This window comes from Schistocerca cancellata, chromosome 3 (genome assembly GCF_023864275.1).
Source record: "Schistocerca cancellata isolate TAMUIC-IGC-003103 chromosome 3, iqSchCanc2.1, whole genome shotgun sequence".
In the NCBI taxonomy this organism is placed as follows: domain Eukaryota; kingdom Metazoa; phylum Arthropoda; class Insecta; order Orthoptera; family Acrididae; genus Schistocerca; species Schistocerca cancellata.
The window spans coordinates 381,349,717-381,366,497 of record NC_064628.1 but is presented as its reverse complement, the minus strand read 5'-3'; the positions used below and the strand labels follow the sequence as shown (position 1 = coordinate 381,366,497).

Here is a 16,781-nt window from a genome sequence, read left to right as displayed (position 1 = left end):
ATGCGACACCCTACACGTCCAGAATTGCTACAGAGTAGCTCCAGGAATACTCTTCTGTCTTTAAACACTTACGCTGGCCACCAAATTCCCCAGACATAAACATTATTGAGCAAATCTCGGTCGTAGTCTTACGGGTTTATGGAGAGCCCTGCAGCATCTTGGTGCCAAGTTTCATCCAGCACTACTTGAGACATGAGTCGAGTCCGCGCCACGTCGTGTTGCGGCAGTTCAGCGTGCTAGCGGGGCCCCTACACTATATTAGCCAAGTGTACCAGTTTCTTTGGCTATTCAGTGTAAATGCAGTCTGGGTTCTGTGTAAGCTGTAGATAACTTGGCGCTCCCGATATTTTGCCCTTTTATCTTCACTATTTCAATGATTGTTTTCCAGTCAACATTGTGAATAGCTGTCTGTAAAGCTACGAAAACTATAAACATACTTTTGCATTTTTTCAGTTTATCTCCTAAGACGGTCGCTATGGCCTCGCGCGTTCCTACTTTTCACCGGAACTGAAACATATTGCCCGAGATCTGCTTCCACCCGCTTTCCATTCTTCTGTAAATAAAGCGCGGCTGTATTTGTCATTAATTAGTAGTTCGGTAATATTCGTACATTTCACCAGATGCCTTCTTTGGAAGCGGTATTAATGAATCAGCAGAAACATCAATACATTCTCAACCGTCGCCGTTTTGGTGCGTTATTTCGGGATTGTCGCTGACAAACTTTCCCAAAGTGGCGCGACTTTCTTGTTCTCCTGCGCTGTAGCGCAGCGCAGAGCTCGCGAGTGGGGAAAGGTTATACACGGTACGGGACGGTACAGTATGGTGCAGTACAGAGGAGCGGGCTGAGAGTTGGGAGGTCGCAGCGCTTTTGGCCAGGTGCGCCCGCACCGCCAGAACCGGTTCCACGGAGGCGGCGGCGGCGGCGGCGGCGTGGACGCAGCGCTCCACCACCGTCCGCACCGAGCCCCAAGCATTCCCCGACGCCATATGGCGTCCACTGACGTCAATGCCGCTACAGCAAATCCAGTGCAGCCGAGGCCAATTTCCCGGTTGTGTCCGAACACCGCGACTCCCGCTATGAGCTGGGTATACTTGAGTAATCATCCCTATTACTCCTGTAAGTTAATTCACTAAAGGTTGTTTTTTATGTTTTACGTGCGCCGCCGTATTTTACGTCGATATTTGCCCGGAATAGAGTTATGCCGTCGGCACACGGGACGAGTTAGCTAACGTTGACGTGGTGCTCAACTACTTTCGTCACGTCACTTCCTGCTTTATCTTGTTCAGAAGCCATTTCGTCACATAAAACACAAAATAAGTTCTGCGATATTTCGGCAACGTGCCACGTTAAGCAGAACCAATGGGAAGCAAGAACGCTCCCTACTTCACAAGCAGAAAGCAAGACGCCATACCGTACTTGTCGCGTTCAGCAGAAGTCCATATTCGAGGGTTTAACGCTACAAGTTACAGCCTATGAATACATACTAAACTCCGTCCGAACAGGCCTTGGAAAGCCCAACAACCGTGCTGACCGGCCGCCGTGGCATCCTCAGCCCATAGGCGTCGCCGGATTAGGACATGGAGGGGCATGTGGCCAGCACACCGCTCTCCCGGCCGAATGTCAGTTTCCGAGACCGGAGCCATTACTTCTCAATCAAGTAGCTCCTCGGTTTGCCTCACAAGGGCTGAGTGCACCCGGCTTGCCAACAGCGCTCGGCAGACCGGATGGTCACCCATCCAAGTGCTAGCCCAGCCCGACAGCGCTTAACTTCGGTGATGAGACGGGAACCAGAGTTACCACTGCGGCATGGCCGTTGGCACAGCTTATGAATATAAACTGTTTCTAAGCACCAGCTAGTAAAAGAAACAAAAGAAAAATCTGAAGCAGGAATTAAAATCCATGAAGAAGGAATAAAAACTTTGAGAGGTTTGCCGATGACACTGTGATTCTGTCAGAGGCAACAAAGGACCTGGAAGAGCAGCTGAATGGAATGGATAGCGTCTTGCAAGGAGGATATAAGATGAACATCAACAAAAGCAAAACGAGGATAATGGACTGTAATCGAGTTAAATCAGGCGATGTTGAGGGAATTAGACTAGGAAATGACACACTTAAAGTAGTAGAGGAGTTTTGCTATTTGGGTAGCAAAATAACTGATGATGGTCGAAAGAGAGAGGATATAACACGTATATTGGCAATGGCAAGGAAAGCGTTTCTGAAGAAGAGAAATTTGTTAACATCGAGTATAGACTTAAGTGTTAGGAAGTCCTTTCTGAAAGTATTTGTATGGAATGTAGCCATGTGTGGAAGAGAAACATGGACGATAAATAGCTTAGACAAGAAGAGAGTAGAAGCTTTCGAAATGTGGTGCTACAGAAGAATGCTGAAGATTAGATGGGTAGATCACGTAACTAATGAAGTACTGAATAGAATCGGGGAGGAGAAGAATTTGTGGCACAACTTGACTAGAAGAAGGGATCGTTTGGTAGGACGCTTTCTGAGGCATCAAGGGATAATCAGTTTAGTAATGGAGGGAAGCGGGGAGGGTAAAAATCGTAGAGGGAGACCAAGAGGTGAATACACTAAGCAGATTCTAAAATATGTAGGTTGCAGTAGTTACTCGGAGATGAGGAAGCTTGCACGAGATAGTGTAGCATGGAAGGCTGCATCAAACCAGTCTCTGGACTGAAGACAACATAACAACAACAACAATAACAACACCAGCATGTTGAATGTCTCTGGAAAAGTCATACTGGTGGTTAAAGAATTTCCGTATTTAGTTATTTCCTGTTATAGCTCGTGAGTAGTGAGAGTAAAACGTTTTAAAGCAACGACCCATTTAAGATTGGTGAAAATATATCGTTCTTATTCTGATTTATTACATAATTAAGAACGAATAACATTTCTGACAATAAAATACAAAGAAAGGAGATACGTAAGGCGTGTTTCAGCCTCGTGTAGTTGGTTGAGGCACAGTGACAAAAAATCAGCAGTAGATTGGACACGGGTAGGTGTTCCGCTATATCCAACATTTTTTCACCTTCGCGTTTTCCAAAAGATTGTCGGAGTTTCACATGAAATTAATAGAAATAATTTCTGTAATACTTGATGTCACGTAAATACGAGTGCGCTCTCTGTCAGAAGTGAGTGTTAGATTTGGTGAACTTTTATAAGCTGATGTCTTTCCTGAGTGGACATGTATCTCCATATTTGTCATGGACATTAACATGTTAATTTATGTATACCATAGTGAGAACAGCATGACTAGCATACGGCCAGGTAAGGAAATGTTCGATGTAATAAAGCTAAGGTAGGAATTCTACGCTCATCCATTTCTGTGAAAGAACTGTGTGGATTGCTAGCCAAATAAATCCGACAGCCGTCGCTGGTGAGCGATGAGAGCGCAAAATCAAGTCACCAGCTCGTGCCGTGTGTCGGCGGCACTGTGTCTCGTGACGTGGGACATCACGTCTGAGTGCACGGCAACGTTAGCTGCCTCGTCCCACGTGCCGACGACTTTACCGTCATCACTGCTGCAATGTAACTACAATACACGGCAACGTTAGAGTACTGCCGAGAAATATTGCTGATATTGCAGATAGTTCCCAAAGTACTGCCGACGGGTTGTCCACCAAGGGTGGAGAATATTTCGTATCGCTGTCCTTGCCGCAAAGGCTTCCCTCTCGCTCTTTCCGTTGATTCCTACCTCTCCTACCGGCAGCGCTGGAGTCGAGTGTCTGAGCGACAGCAATATCGTTTAGCTTTTTTTTTCGGAAGTTATGGTTCAAATGGCTCTGAGCACTATGGGATTTAACATCTGGGGTCATCAGTCCCCTAGAACTTAGAACTACTTAAACCTAACTAACCTAAGTACATCACACACATCCATGCCCGTGGCAGGATTCGAACCTGCGACCGTGGCAGTCCCGCGGTTCCGGACTGAAGCGCCTAGAACCGAACGGCCACCGCGGCCGGCTTTTCGGAAGTTACAGCACGTATATATAGCCAACAGTTTTGTAGTTGTTTGTTGTCGTGAGGTGATTGTGTACAGCTATGAAGAAGTGGACGTACGAGGGATCTAGAAATTTTATAAATGCGCTTCATATATGACCAGAGCTATGCCGCGGCGAAAGTGATGTATACAAAAATCTCAAGCTGAATAAGGGCAGCTGGCAAGCTGTTGCCAATGAGCTTGGAATCACGCTTCATTAAGCATGTAAAAAAACTCCGAAGTCTTCGAATGCAAAGAAAAAAAGTTACACAGGAAGAGTGGAAGCGCAGGTGATTCTTCATCGACATGGTTTGTATATCATGCTCTGAGCTTCATACTGAAACAGGTACAATATTTCTGGCTTGACAGCCATCATATCCAGCTACAGGAAGTCCTTACTTGAGCAGCTGAGAAGGCAGCAGTGGGAAGATGATGCACTGTGGCGTGAGGTACCGATGACAGATGGTTTGTTCGGTACGGATATCGAGAGAACGACCGCCTAATTGTGGTCCTTCTCCGCGATTGACTGCTGCATTCGAAAGGTGGGCGCCAAAATAATTTTCTGTTATTAATATTACACAAAATAAACAGCATATGGTTGGTTCAAATGGCTCTGAGCACTATGGGACTCAACTGCTGTGGTCATAAGTCATCTAGAACTTAGAACTACTTAAACCTAACTAACCTAAGGACAGCACACAACACCCAGCCATCACGAGGCAGAGAAAATCCCTGACCCCGCCGGGAATCGAACCCGGGAACCCGGGCGTGGGAAGCGAGAACGCTACCGCACGACCACGAGATGCGGGCAAACAGCATATTTACTTGCGTTTCAAATTAAAACATCTCTCAATAGCGTGTGATCATTCCATTATTTCATAAGAATTAATAACCAGCAGAACAACAAACAATTGCTAAACAAAAAGGCAGACGAAGCACTTCGGTGATCTTCTGATCGCGCCTAACTTGGATGGCGGGAGAAGAGGTTCGGCTGTAAGATCAGAGCTGGTTCGGCCGTGTCTGAGGACAGACATGTTGTCCGCCGCGGTCGATGTCAGACTCTATTAGGAATGTATGATTATTTGGACATGTAGTTGAGAACAGTGTGATAGTAATTTGTTGAAAAATGAAAATTATTTGTGGCTTTAAAGTGGAATGTAATTGTGCAGTTCCTTGTGTTCTGCTAATAAAAAGCTAGTGGCACTCGTATAAATAAACTAATTGGAAATTTAACTATTTCTAAACTATTTGTTCCTCGCTAAGTGTTTATTACAGCCTCAAGATAACGGATACACGACCTATAGAAGATTGCAGGTTGGTGAACACTTGTTAGAACTTATGCGTTCCACTCGGGGCAGTGTAAGCAAATAGGCACCTCGCGTGTACTGCAATTTTAGTACAAATGAGATCAGTGATCTGCAGTAACACAAGGGAGGTAAGAAGGAGAGAAATTTTCGAGAGTAAGAGTTTATAATACGCTCGTGTAAACATCGTGTAAACATCGCCCTCTCTCCCTCTCTCCCTCTCTTTTGTTTCAACTTGCCATACAAGAACTGAATTTTGTTGCTTATATTTATAACTTGCGTTTCCGTATGCTGATGAACAAATCGTTCAGTCTTTCTTCCAAAGCACTGCTTACTTTTGCTACAGGGACGGTTATTAATGAATAGCGAACTTTAAAGAAGCACACCGAACTTCTGTACGAATTAGCAATAGCTAAAAACCGAAGGCTGATCCCGGTCGGGTTGTAACTAGCACACACTCATATTTGATTCAGTTTTAGCAGTTCTCGAACCAATTGTTTGTGAAAGATACTCGAAATCGTGTTTCGACATTCTGGTAAAATTCTGGAGAAGGTGTGTATCCACTATTAGTTTACGAGATAAATTCTCTGAAGCACTCCACTTACTTCCAAAAGAACTCGTCCACAATGCCCGATTTCTCTTATTCTAACTCGATTCCTTTGTGATGTACAAGCAGTAGAGCCGCACTCACTTCCAGCAGCTTGCGTTCGTTCACTGTGTGACCGTATTGTGCCCCCATGCAAACACATCTTGCCCGGAAACCTTCCGCGCGCAGCAATAGCCGGTAGTGTTAGTTGTACATGTGGCTGCAATTTGTGTGCCGCAGTCTTGCCGGACGCCAATGTCAGGATGTATTGTCGGCAATAAGTAATTGTTAGAGCCCGTGTAAACGTACCTTAAGGAGTATCGGCCCAACTCAGTTCTCGTACCACTGCCTTAACAACCGATTCCAGGCATTTCAAGATCTACGTCACGACGTTGAAACGCGATGGTTTAAATTCAAGTATTCTGTGAGTACATGTGCTGAAGAGGGAACTGGACGCCGGAGAGGATCACAGACAAAACGATGATTTCAATACCGGATTTGGCGTCTGGTAAATGAAAGACAGATGGTAAAGCAACAGTGTGAACAAAGTGACGTGCAAGGAAAACTTCAAATAGCTAGAGAAAAATATGCTGAGTTACACCACTCAATCAAAAAACCAAACGTTCAAACGGCTCTGAGCATTATGGGACTTAACATCGGAGGTCACAGTCCCCTAGAACTTAGAACTACTTAAACCTAACTAACCTATGGACATCACACACATCAATGCCCGAAGCAGGATTCGAACCTGCGACCGTAGCAGTCGCGCGGTTTCGGACTGAAGCGCCTAGAACCGCTCGGCTACCGCGGCCGGCTACTCAGTCAAAAGCATTAGTAGAACCTGTAAGGTGCCTCTTACGTGAGGAAGACATTTTTACCAGTTTTAATATATTATTGTGTGTCACTGATGTATTCACGATAGTTAGGAAGTGCTGTAGTCCGTAGCCGGCCATGAATCGGAGAGCATTTCCCATGCTGGCTGGCTAGGTGACGAAGCGACCATATGATGCGCGTAGTGGGGTGGGGCTCGGCGCTGGACAGGGGCAACAAGCGTTAGCCTGGGAAATATACATGAATGGGAAGTACCGCCATCTTGGCGCCAAAGTCACCGATTTGGTTTATCTATGTTTAATAATTAAAGTCATTTATGACAACATGAATACTAGGAGGAGCCTCTGGATGTTTAAAGCTATTTATCATAATTTTGCCTCGTTAAAATTCACATCCGTTCATTAACAAATGCATATCTTAGTAAGTACGAACTTGATCGGAAATCCACGAACTGTGACGAAACTAGTAAGAGATACGGACTGCGCGCCAAAGTCGGCAGTCGGCGTTAAGAGCTCTTCCTGTCTTGTTCGATGGTAGCCATGCTCTCGGTTACGAGTAGTTTGTGACATGAGTGTTTCATTATTGATCTAATAGGAATAAAAGTGATATTACAGCATTCTGAATGTTAATTTCGAGTAAATAGATACGCCAAAGTTGATCGACAGCAATTTCAGATAATCGACGGAGACATCCAATGCGCCAATGAAGAATCTGCACGGGACGACATTTACGAGAGCTGCACCGCGCACAGGTAGGAGGAAATCCGACGACACGACCCACCAAGGCGGATCAAGGAAGGTCCGACTCGCAAATTCCGGGTGGAAATGCTGTACGTCACATACACCAACCTCTACGGACTCGCGGCTAAGCTGAGTAATAACAGTATCAGTTTAGAAGCGAGGGGATCTTGCAAGCCGACAGAAAGAGGAGATAGGCGTAAAATGGTTTCACTCGAAATAGCAGCAGGACATCATACAACATGGCTCGAAAATTTACTAGAGCATGTAATTTTTGAAACGGCCCCATAAAGGATAAAAAATGGCAAACTTTTGCTCACAAAAGGTGAACATTCCGTCGATGAATTCAGTACTAAAGAAAAAAATCTCAAAACGTTAAACCAATTCAATCAATGTTTACAGCTTAGAAAATGAGCACAAAATACAGTAGATAATGAAAATCAGGATTGACGGTCTGGTGCCTTGTCTTTTCACACTAGGACCCCCTCTATTGTCATCCGCGGCACCTTTACAGCACAGCGGTACGTCGACGATATTCTACGTCCCGTTTTCTTCCCATTCATGGCAAGCCATCTTGGCCTTACATTTCAACAAGATAATGCCCACCCGCACACGACGAGAGTATCTACCGCTTTTCTTCATGCTTGCCAAACCACACCTCGGTCAGCGAGGTCGACGGACGTCTTTCCAACTGAGAATGTTTGGAGCATTATGAACAAGGCCCTCCAACCAGCTCGATATTTTGACGATCTAACGCGTCAGTTGGGCAGAATTTGGCACGATACCCCTCAGGAGGACATCTAACAACTCAATCAATCAATGCCGAACCGAATAACTGCTTGCATAAGGGCCAGAGGAGGGCCAACACGTTAGCGACTTGCTCAGTTTGTGAAGCGGTTTCTTCCGAATATATCGGCCATTTTTTTTCTGAAACTGTGGTGTGCCTGTACTGGCAAGCAAATGATTACATCTACCGACTTTCGTCTCATTCGGAAAATTTCTTCGTGTTGCGTTGTTGTTTTCTTACAGTGTGAATACTGCAAATGTGTATTTTTACGTTAATAATTTGATGTTATCACTTCCATTTTACAAAGAACTTACGACGAAATCTTCGCAGTTTCGACGCAGAAAATATCCATATAAGAGAATGACAACAAAAAAGTAAATGACAACACGAAACGTGGAGTTTACTAGTGATCACGCGCCTGAAATTTCTGGCACCAACAAACACACTTGACGCTGAGTGCGCAATAGTTAAGCCGCCTGTCTGTGCTAACAATTTATCCTCGACAGAGAAACCGGTATCCCGGGGATTACCCGTGCTGTTTAGCCCTGAGGTGCTCGCAATTCTGCGAACAGCTTGTTTCTCAAAGGACTGACGTATTCCTTGACTAAGCACTTTTAGCACAACAGGCTTCTAGGAAATTCACTTTCACCACTCCTTTTCTCTGCTAAGCTGCAACAAACATCGGTAAGAAGGACATTGCGAGTAGATTAAATGAATATCAAAGGAGGTGAACTGTCGAAAGCTACGGTTACGTAAATGCCGCGAATACGTCGTCAATAACGAATTAAATAAATTTACATGAGACACCTACAAAAACCCTTCATAAATCCCCAGTAATTCACAGATCTGGGAGGTTAACAACACGTCAAACGTAATGACATTATCGTCGAGTCAAATGCTTTTCGAAGCTTGTGGTAAGAGGAAACGAAAAAGAGAAAAGGGCTTGTAATCACTCTCCCCCCTCCCCACCGCCTCATAAAAGGAAATGTGCTACTTGGATGCAATAGAACACCCCCACCCTCCCCCCAGGTCAAATATAGAGCAAAACTAGGAAACTAGATCCAGAATTTCTTAATCATGTTTGCATTTCGGGAAAGAGCAGAGATTAGTCTCTGGATAAAGATTATAAAGTTTTCTTTTTTTTCCTAAGGAGTCCTTTGGGTCCTAGCTGATAAAAGCAACAGTATAACACACACTTTAAAATTTTGTGAAGCCAGGAAGCTCTGAGTGGATGTCTTGGTCCATGTTTTTTGTGAAATGGCCAAATTGTTCAAAAGGCTCTGAGCACTATGGGACTTAACATCTGAGGTCATCAGTCCCCTAGAACTTAGAACTACTTAAACCTAACTAAGTTAAGGACATCACACACATCCATGCCTGAGGCAGGATTCGAACTTGCGACCGTAGCAGACGCGCGGTTCCGGACTGAAGCGCCTAGAACCGCTCGGCCACCGAGGCCGCCTGTGAAATGGGGAGTCATCCGCATATGACAGGCAGTTTCAGCATTTTTATTCAACTGATTGTCGACCCATTAAGCAACATCTCGTGTCAAAATGAGTTCTGATCCGTTTTATTCAGCGACGAAGACGCCACTGAGTTTGCACAGTAATTTTTCTGATACCGTCCATTTTTATAGAGAGGAGCATCTTGGCTCACTTTCAACAAAAATTTTATAGGATGCAGTGACGCAGCTTTTAGAGACACTAAACTCGCAAGTAATTAACTACCCACCGTGGAAACAATTACCCGTATATTTCAGTTGTCAATTTAGTGTACCACAATAACGTTTTCCCGAATGATTGATGAATTTTAATACACGAAAAGGTAGAAGTAACTGATAAATAAATAGTATCAGTGACAAAACAACTATTTGTGTTGACCAAGCCAGACGTTCTGAAGGAAACTGTTAATGAACTGCAGTACTTTAAATATTGCCAATGTATTTCTTAGGGAATTGTCGAAGTAACTCTGTAAAGCTGTCCAATTGCGAGTGCCGCAAAGCACCACCACCATCATCATCATCATGATCGTGGTCATCATAATTAGGTGTCTTGAGAGAAGGCGGTGTCAAACTCCGGCCCAGCATCGTAGGGTAGCGCACAAGTGCCATTCTCAAACGTTTGGGACGGTTCCGAGTCGCAGGAAATCGTCGGCGAGTGCAAGACTGATCAGGAGTAACCGTTCCACGACTGGGCCGATGATTGGTTTTACCTGCACGACATAAAACAATATCAACAAGACAATCGTCTGCCACAGAAGTTGCAATGGGCCGCGTACTGGAGGCTCAAAGCAGGTAGTGCCAGACGGCCGACTGTGCGTGCGCGGCAAAGTGTTTAGTTTGGATTCGACAAATTCGAGACTGAACCATCTACGAAGTGACGGAATGAACTTCCACCAATGAAGCCAATAGCACAGAATTTTCACCACAAATCTGGTCATCACGAAATGCAAAATAAAAATTTCTCACCTCGCTGTTTACTACACAAACAATTTGCATTTCCAATAGTTGTGAAATTGCCTGTGTAGAGTAGGTACTCAACTGTGTAGCGAAATTTAGTTTGTCTCAGCTGCCACCGTCTGCGAAAGGCACGTACCAGAGAAATAGTGGGAACTTTCCCTCCTCATGCTGACTAGATTTGTTCCAAATCTTCCCGCTTTACCTGAAGAGTATCTGTCCGTATCGGGCATCGATGTTAAGACGTGCCGAAGTCTACATGAACGGCTATAATCTGTGTGTAGTTCGTAACGGTGTGCGTCATTACAGGTGCGACTAATTTCAATTTCTCCTACAGTATGTGATAAAATGCTTATGCCAAGAATGGGTTTAAAATTAATGCTGAAAGGATATTCGTGGTAAGACTCGTTCATCACAGTGCTACCCTCAGTCAAAGCGATGAATAATTACAGGACCTGTTGAATGGAATCAGCCAACTAATAAATACAGAATATAAGTTGAGCGTAATCCGAAGACAGACGAAAGTGATGAGGAGTATCAGAAATGAGACTAGCGATAAAATTCACGTCACAACTATGTATTCCTCGCCAACAGAGATGTACAGGCTAGGCCGAAAGTGAGTTGTGAAGTATTCAAGTAACTAACAGCTTTGTTGTGACACAGACCTGGAAACGAATCCTTGTTTGAAAATAATGTTCCCTGCCCGCAGAACATCAGTCTTCTGGTAGAGGCCATTCAAATTACCACAATGTATGCGTCACTTGATGAAAATAGGGCATGTGGTCATATTATTTTGCATGTGGTTCCGGCGAATTCTACGGCATGTGATCTTTTTCTGCACTACCAAAGTGATACTTCTGTAAAGCAGATTCACAAGTGAAGAACGTCATCTTCTTAGCGTTTGGGTACATGGAAAGGAACGAATGGGTGAAACATAGTAAAATTTGGGAAAACCTTTTTTTAAGCTGTTCAAGAAAGAAGACCCAAAGGAGACAAATCTTCGGAAACTGGAAAGAAAGGCCTTTGGAGCTGGCTCTGCGACAGATGTACGATGCAAGGAAGACCCAAGAAACGTGACAAAGATATTGAAGTCACTGAACACTCAAATGCATCATTGCTTCTTTCAACAGCAAAATCAAGAGGGAAGTGGTCGGCGGAGATGAACATTCGCAGAACCTCCACGCGATGCTGCATGAAGTAAGATGGTTACCGTTCATTTCGGCCCGGCAGCACCAGCGAATTAAGTGATCATCATCATATGAATACGTGACGTTATTCGTGCGAACAGTTACTTGCAGCTTTTCTAACGTTAGCGGCTTGACCTAAGGTTATGGTGACAGATGAATGTGCTGTGTATCTTAGGTCCCGTCTCGGAATGTTTATATCTGGACCAAAGACAACCCTGAGAATGATCATTACAGAAATGCTGCACCGGCCAAGCAGGTGCACATGGCAGCGAACCCAACTCTGCGCCGAGAATAATGATTAGCACATAGAGTGAGTTTGAAATTTGTAAGAAGTGTGTAAGATCATAAGTATATGTGATATTCAAGTCTTGCATCTATATTTTCCTGTTACATACAATTCCTGATTGAGCTATGGAATCATTTCATATTAGCGTTTGCCTTTGATGTTGCTTCTTGTTAGGAGACATTTTCGATCGTGTCTTCCGGCGCATCCTGTACTAGTACGAAACACACCTCGCAATGTGAGAGAAATCTCTGAGGATGCTTGTCTGGAGCATAGCTTTGTACAGAAATTAATCACGGACTGTGTGAAAAAACTCAATATGTTACTCTTGATGGAACGAATTCGACATATGTAAACGAAACTGCTGGAGTATCCCAAGGGAGTGTTATAGGGCCATTATTACTAATGTCGTGAACAACTTCGGAAGTTCTATGAGGCTTTTCACGTACGATACTGTTGTTTATACGACGATTGGAATGTCGGAAGACTAACGAAATGCAAACGTCCTGCACTGTGTCAGTGACTGGCGCAGGGGGACGTGGCAGTTAACCACGAACATAAATCAATGTAAATTATCGGCCGTTAACAGGCGAAGAGATTCATTACTGTTCGATTACGCTACGGCCGAAACATCATTGCTAACAGTAAGAACCGTAAAATACCTAAAAGATACTGGGCGGAGCAGCGTAAGGTGGAATAGCGACATAAACATTAGAAAGTGCAGATGCCACGCTGAGATTCGTTGGAAGGATCTTTAAGGAAATTAAATTCATCCGCGAAAGAACTGTCTTACAACACACTTGTTCGACCGATTCTTGAGTACGGTTCATCACAGAGAAGATCCAACAAACAGCGCCTCTTGCCGTCATGTGATCATTTAGACAGCGTGACACAGACGCTGAACGCACGCTACAGGAGAGGCGTGCTGCATCGCGGAGAAGGTGTACTACTGAAATTTCGAAAGCGTGGGTTGATAGAAGAGTCGGGCAACGTAATACTTCCTCCCACATATGTCTAGCGAAATGGCCACGGACGGAAAAATCAGAGAAAGTTTACCGACGATCTTTCTTCCCACGCACCATTCGCGAACGGAACAGTTGTTGTTGTTGTTGTTGTTGTTGTTGTTGTGGTCTTCAGTCCTGAGACTGGTTTGATTTAGCTCTCCATTCTACTCTATCCTGTGCAAGCTTCTTCATCTCCCAGTACTTACTGCAACCTACATCCTTCTGAATCTGCTTAGTGTATTCATCTCTTGGTCTCCCTCTACAATTTTTACCCTCCACGCTGCCCTCCAATGCTAAATTTGTGATCCCTTGATGCCTCAGAACATGTCCTACCAACCGGTCCCTTCTTCTTGTCAAGTTGTGCCACAAACTTCTCTTCTCCCAATTCTATTCAATACATTCTCGTTAGTTATATGATCTACCCATCTAATCTTCAGCATTCTTCTGTAGCACCACATTTCGAAAGCTTCTATTCTCTTCTTGTCTAAGCTATTTATCGTCCATGTTTCACTTCCATACATGGCTACACTCCATACAAATACTTTCAGAAACGACTTCCTGACATTTAAATCTATACTCGATGTTAACAAATATTTCTTCTTCAGAAACGCTTTCCTTGCCATTGCCTGTCTACCTTTTATATCCTCTCTACTTCATGTTATTTTGCTCCACAAATAGCAAAACTCCTTTACTACTTTAAGTGTCTCATTTCCTAATCTAATTCCCCCAGCATCATCCGACTTAATTCGACTACATTCCATTATCCTCGTTTTGCTTTTGTTGATGTTCATCTTAAATCATCCTTTCAAGACACTGTCCATACCGTTCAACTGCTCTTCCAAGTCCTTTGCTGTCTCTGACAGGATTACAATGTCATCGGCGAAACTAAAAGTTTTTATGTCTTCTCCATGGATTTTAATACCTACTCCGAATTTTTCTTTTGTTTCCTTCACTGCTTGCTCAATATACAGATTGAATAACATCGGGGACAGGCTACAACCCTGTCCCACTCCCTTCCCAGCCACTGCTTCCCTTTCATGTCCCTCGACTCTTATAACTGCCATCTGGTTTCTGTACAAATTGTAAATAGCATTTCGCTCCCTGTATTTTACCCCTGCCACCTTCAGAATTTGAAAGGGAGTATTCCAGTCAACATTGTCAAAAGCTTTCTCTAAGTCTACAAATGCTGGAAACGTAGGTTTGCCTTTCCTTAATCTATCTTCTAAGATAAGTCGTAGGGTCAGGATTGCCTCACGTGTTCCAACATTTCTACGGAATCCAAACTGATCTTCCGTGAGGTCGGCTTCTACCAGTTTTTCCATTCGTCTGTAAAGAATTCGCGTTAGTATTTTGCAGCTGTGACTTATTAGAATGATAGTTCGGTAATTTTCCCATCTGTCAACACCTGCTTTCTTTGGGATTGGAATTATTATATTCTTGAACGGAACAGAAAAGATGAAAATGATAGTATTGCCAGAAGTAACCTCCAGATTGCAGGATGTAGATGTAAACGTTCTTCACGCACAGTATTGCGAATAATACCGCGGTTACAAACAGGAGACAAAAATAGTGGCTAGCATCCCAGTTTCCCTTCGCTGTTTTGCAGAGTTTATCCGCACATTTTCTGCTCTCTGCCAAATGTGCTTCTGCTAGTGCGCTTCCCCAGCGACTGCACATCCCGGAAAGCTGCGCGCTCGCCCGCACTCCATTCAACCAAGGCCGGCATCGGCGGTGTCCTTCGCTCAGTGAATGGGCTGCCGGACGTCCAAACAGCCGTTTCAGTCCGGCGACGAGTCTAAATGGAGGCTGCGCCCGCGGTAATGGCCTACACGGCACTGTATAATACTACGCCTGCGGAAGCGACATCCGAGCGCTACCAGAAAATTCCCCCCGTGCTGCAAGGGCGCCCCTGATGGGATCTGCGCGCGCCAGAGTCAACACCTCTCTTCCTCTTCGCCAAGGCGCTCAGATAGAATCTGCAGGTTTTCTGCCGCTGCCCAGATTTCATCTCGTTCTGCCACAGGCGGGACGCGCAATTACGGCCCCGCTGCAGGGGTCTGCCAGCCGCGACAAGAGTTACGCTGGCGACACTGAAAATTTGAAGGAAATCAAGCAAGGACTGGTTTAGAAAAAAAGAAAAAAAAATCTTGATGATTTTATTTTTTTCCCAAAATATTACACAACATCAATACATTTTTGAATTCGATGAAATCAGTCCTTACAGCAACGATGCCACTCTTCCGAGACACTTCAGAAATTAGATTTTTATATCTTACCACTGCGTGATTTCAACAATTTTATCTTTAATTTTTGAAAACAAAGAAATCACAGGCTGTTAGGGATTTATGGTTGAGGGTCCATGGTGCTGACCTTTAGGGCGTCCACATACACAGTTGTTAATTTTGAGGTATGCGGCGATGCGTTGTCGTGATGTGAAATTATCGTTCCTTCTCGGCATTTTTTTTTCCAAAAATTTGCTGTAAGCAGACATTTGTTATGTCAGTCGCAACTAATAGTACGCCTGTCTTCTAATGCTTTAGTAACAATATGGCCTGTTTTACGAAAGAAAAAAACAGCAAGCATCTTCTTACGCAGTTTAGGTTCCTTTTCTAAAGACACACTGAGTCGACTGACTTTTCTTTCCAGGATAATAACAATAAGCCCAAAAGTCATCACCAGCAACGGTATTTCGAACCAAATTTGAGGTCCCACTTTTCAATTTTTCCAGAGTCTTTCCTCGCTGATCAGTGCTTTTGTGATCTGGAATCAGTTTACGTCGAACTTGTCCACTACGAAGTTTTATTACTTTTAAGTGTTGATGTAAAATATTTTGGATTTGAGTCATACAAATGCCCCATCTCGCTCGAAAAAATTCATAAAATTGTCATATTTTGTGTTTTCCATCGTTCCTCAGTTGCTTCAAAATTCATGGAGGTATGTTCCGACTATGCAACTAATTGAAGTTAGTTTGTTTACTGTCATACGCGTTTCGCTTCTTTTATTTGTGAAACATCTTCAGTCGCTTGTAATACATGTTTCCTTTTGTACATCTAATAAAGGTATTATGTAGTCGTTACAAGATGTTATCATGTTACACCGGCCGGAGTGGCCGTGCGGTTCTAGGCGCTGCAGTCTGGAACCGAGCGACCGCTACGGTCGCAGGTTCGAATCCTGCCTCGGGCTTTGATGTGTGTGATGTCCTTAGGTTAGTTAGGTTTAATTAGTTCTAAGTTCTAGGCGACTGATGACCTCAGACGTTAAGTCGCATAGTGCTCAGAGCCATTTGAACCATTTGTTATCATGTTACATTCTATGACGGTTCTCTCTTGTTTTTGTTCAAATGTGTGTGAAATCTTATTGGACTTAGCTGCTACGGTCATCAGTCCCTAAGCTTACACACTACTTAACCTAAATTATCGTAAGGACAAACACACACACCTATGCCCGAGGGAGGACTCGAATCTCTTGTTTTTCAGGTTAGAACCAACTTTTGTACCACAACTTTCGTGATGTGAAATTATCGTTCGGTGTTTGTTACGACTTCTGGCGCTGTCAGTCCGTGTGTTTGGTTCTGGAGATGAGTTCATTAGTCTCCAAGCTCCAGCTGGCAAATTT

The 16,781-nt window shown here is 44.0% G+C and overlaps 1 protein-coding gene and 1 pseudogene across 3 annotated transcripts in view; both read right to left on the bottom strand.

The window, feature by feature from the left end:
• Nucleotides 1-16,781, bottom strand: part of LOC126175085 (tyrosine-protein phosphatase 10D) — a 337,665-nt gene that overhangs the window by 186,931 nt on the left and 133,953 nt on the right. The gene's annotated exons all lie outside the window — the stretch shown is intronic.
• On the bottom strand, nt 1,702-1,819 carry LOC126177598 (5S ribosomal RNA; annotated as a pseudogene).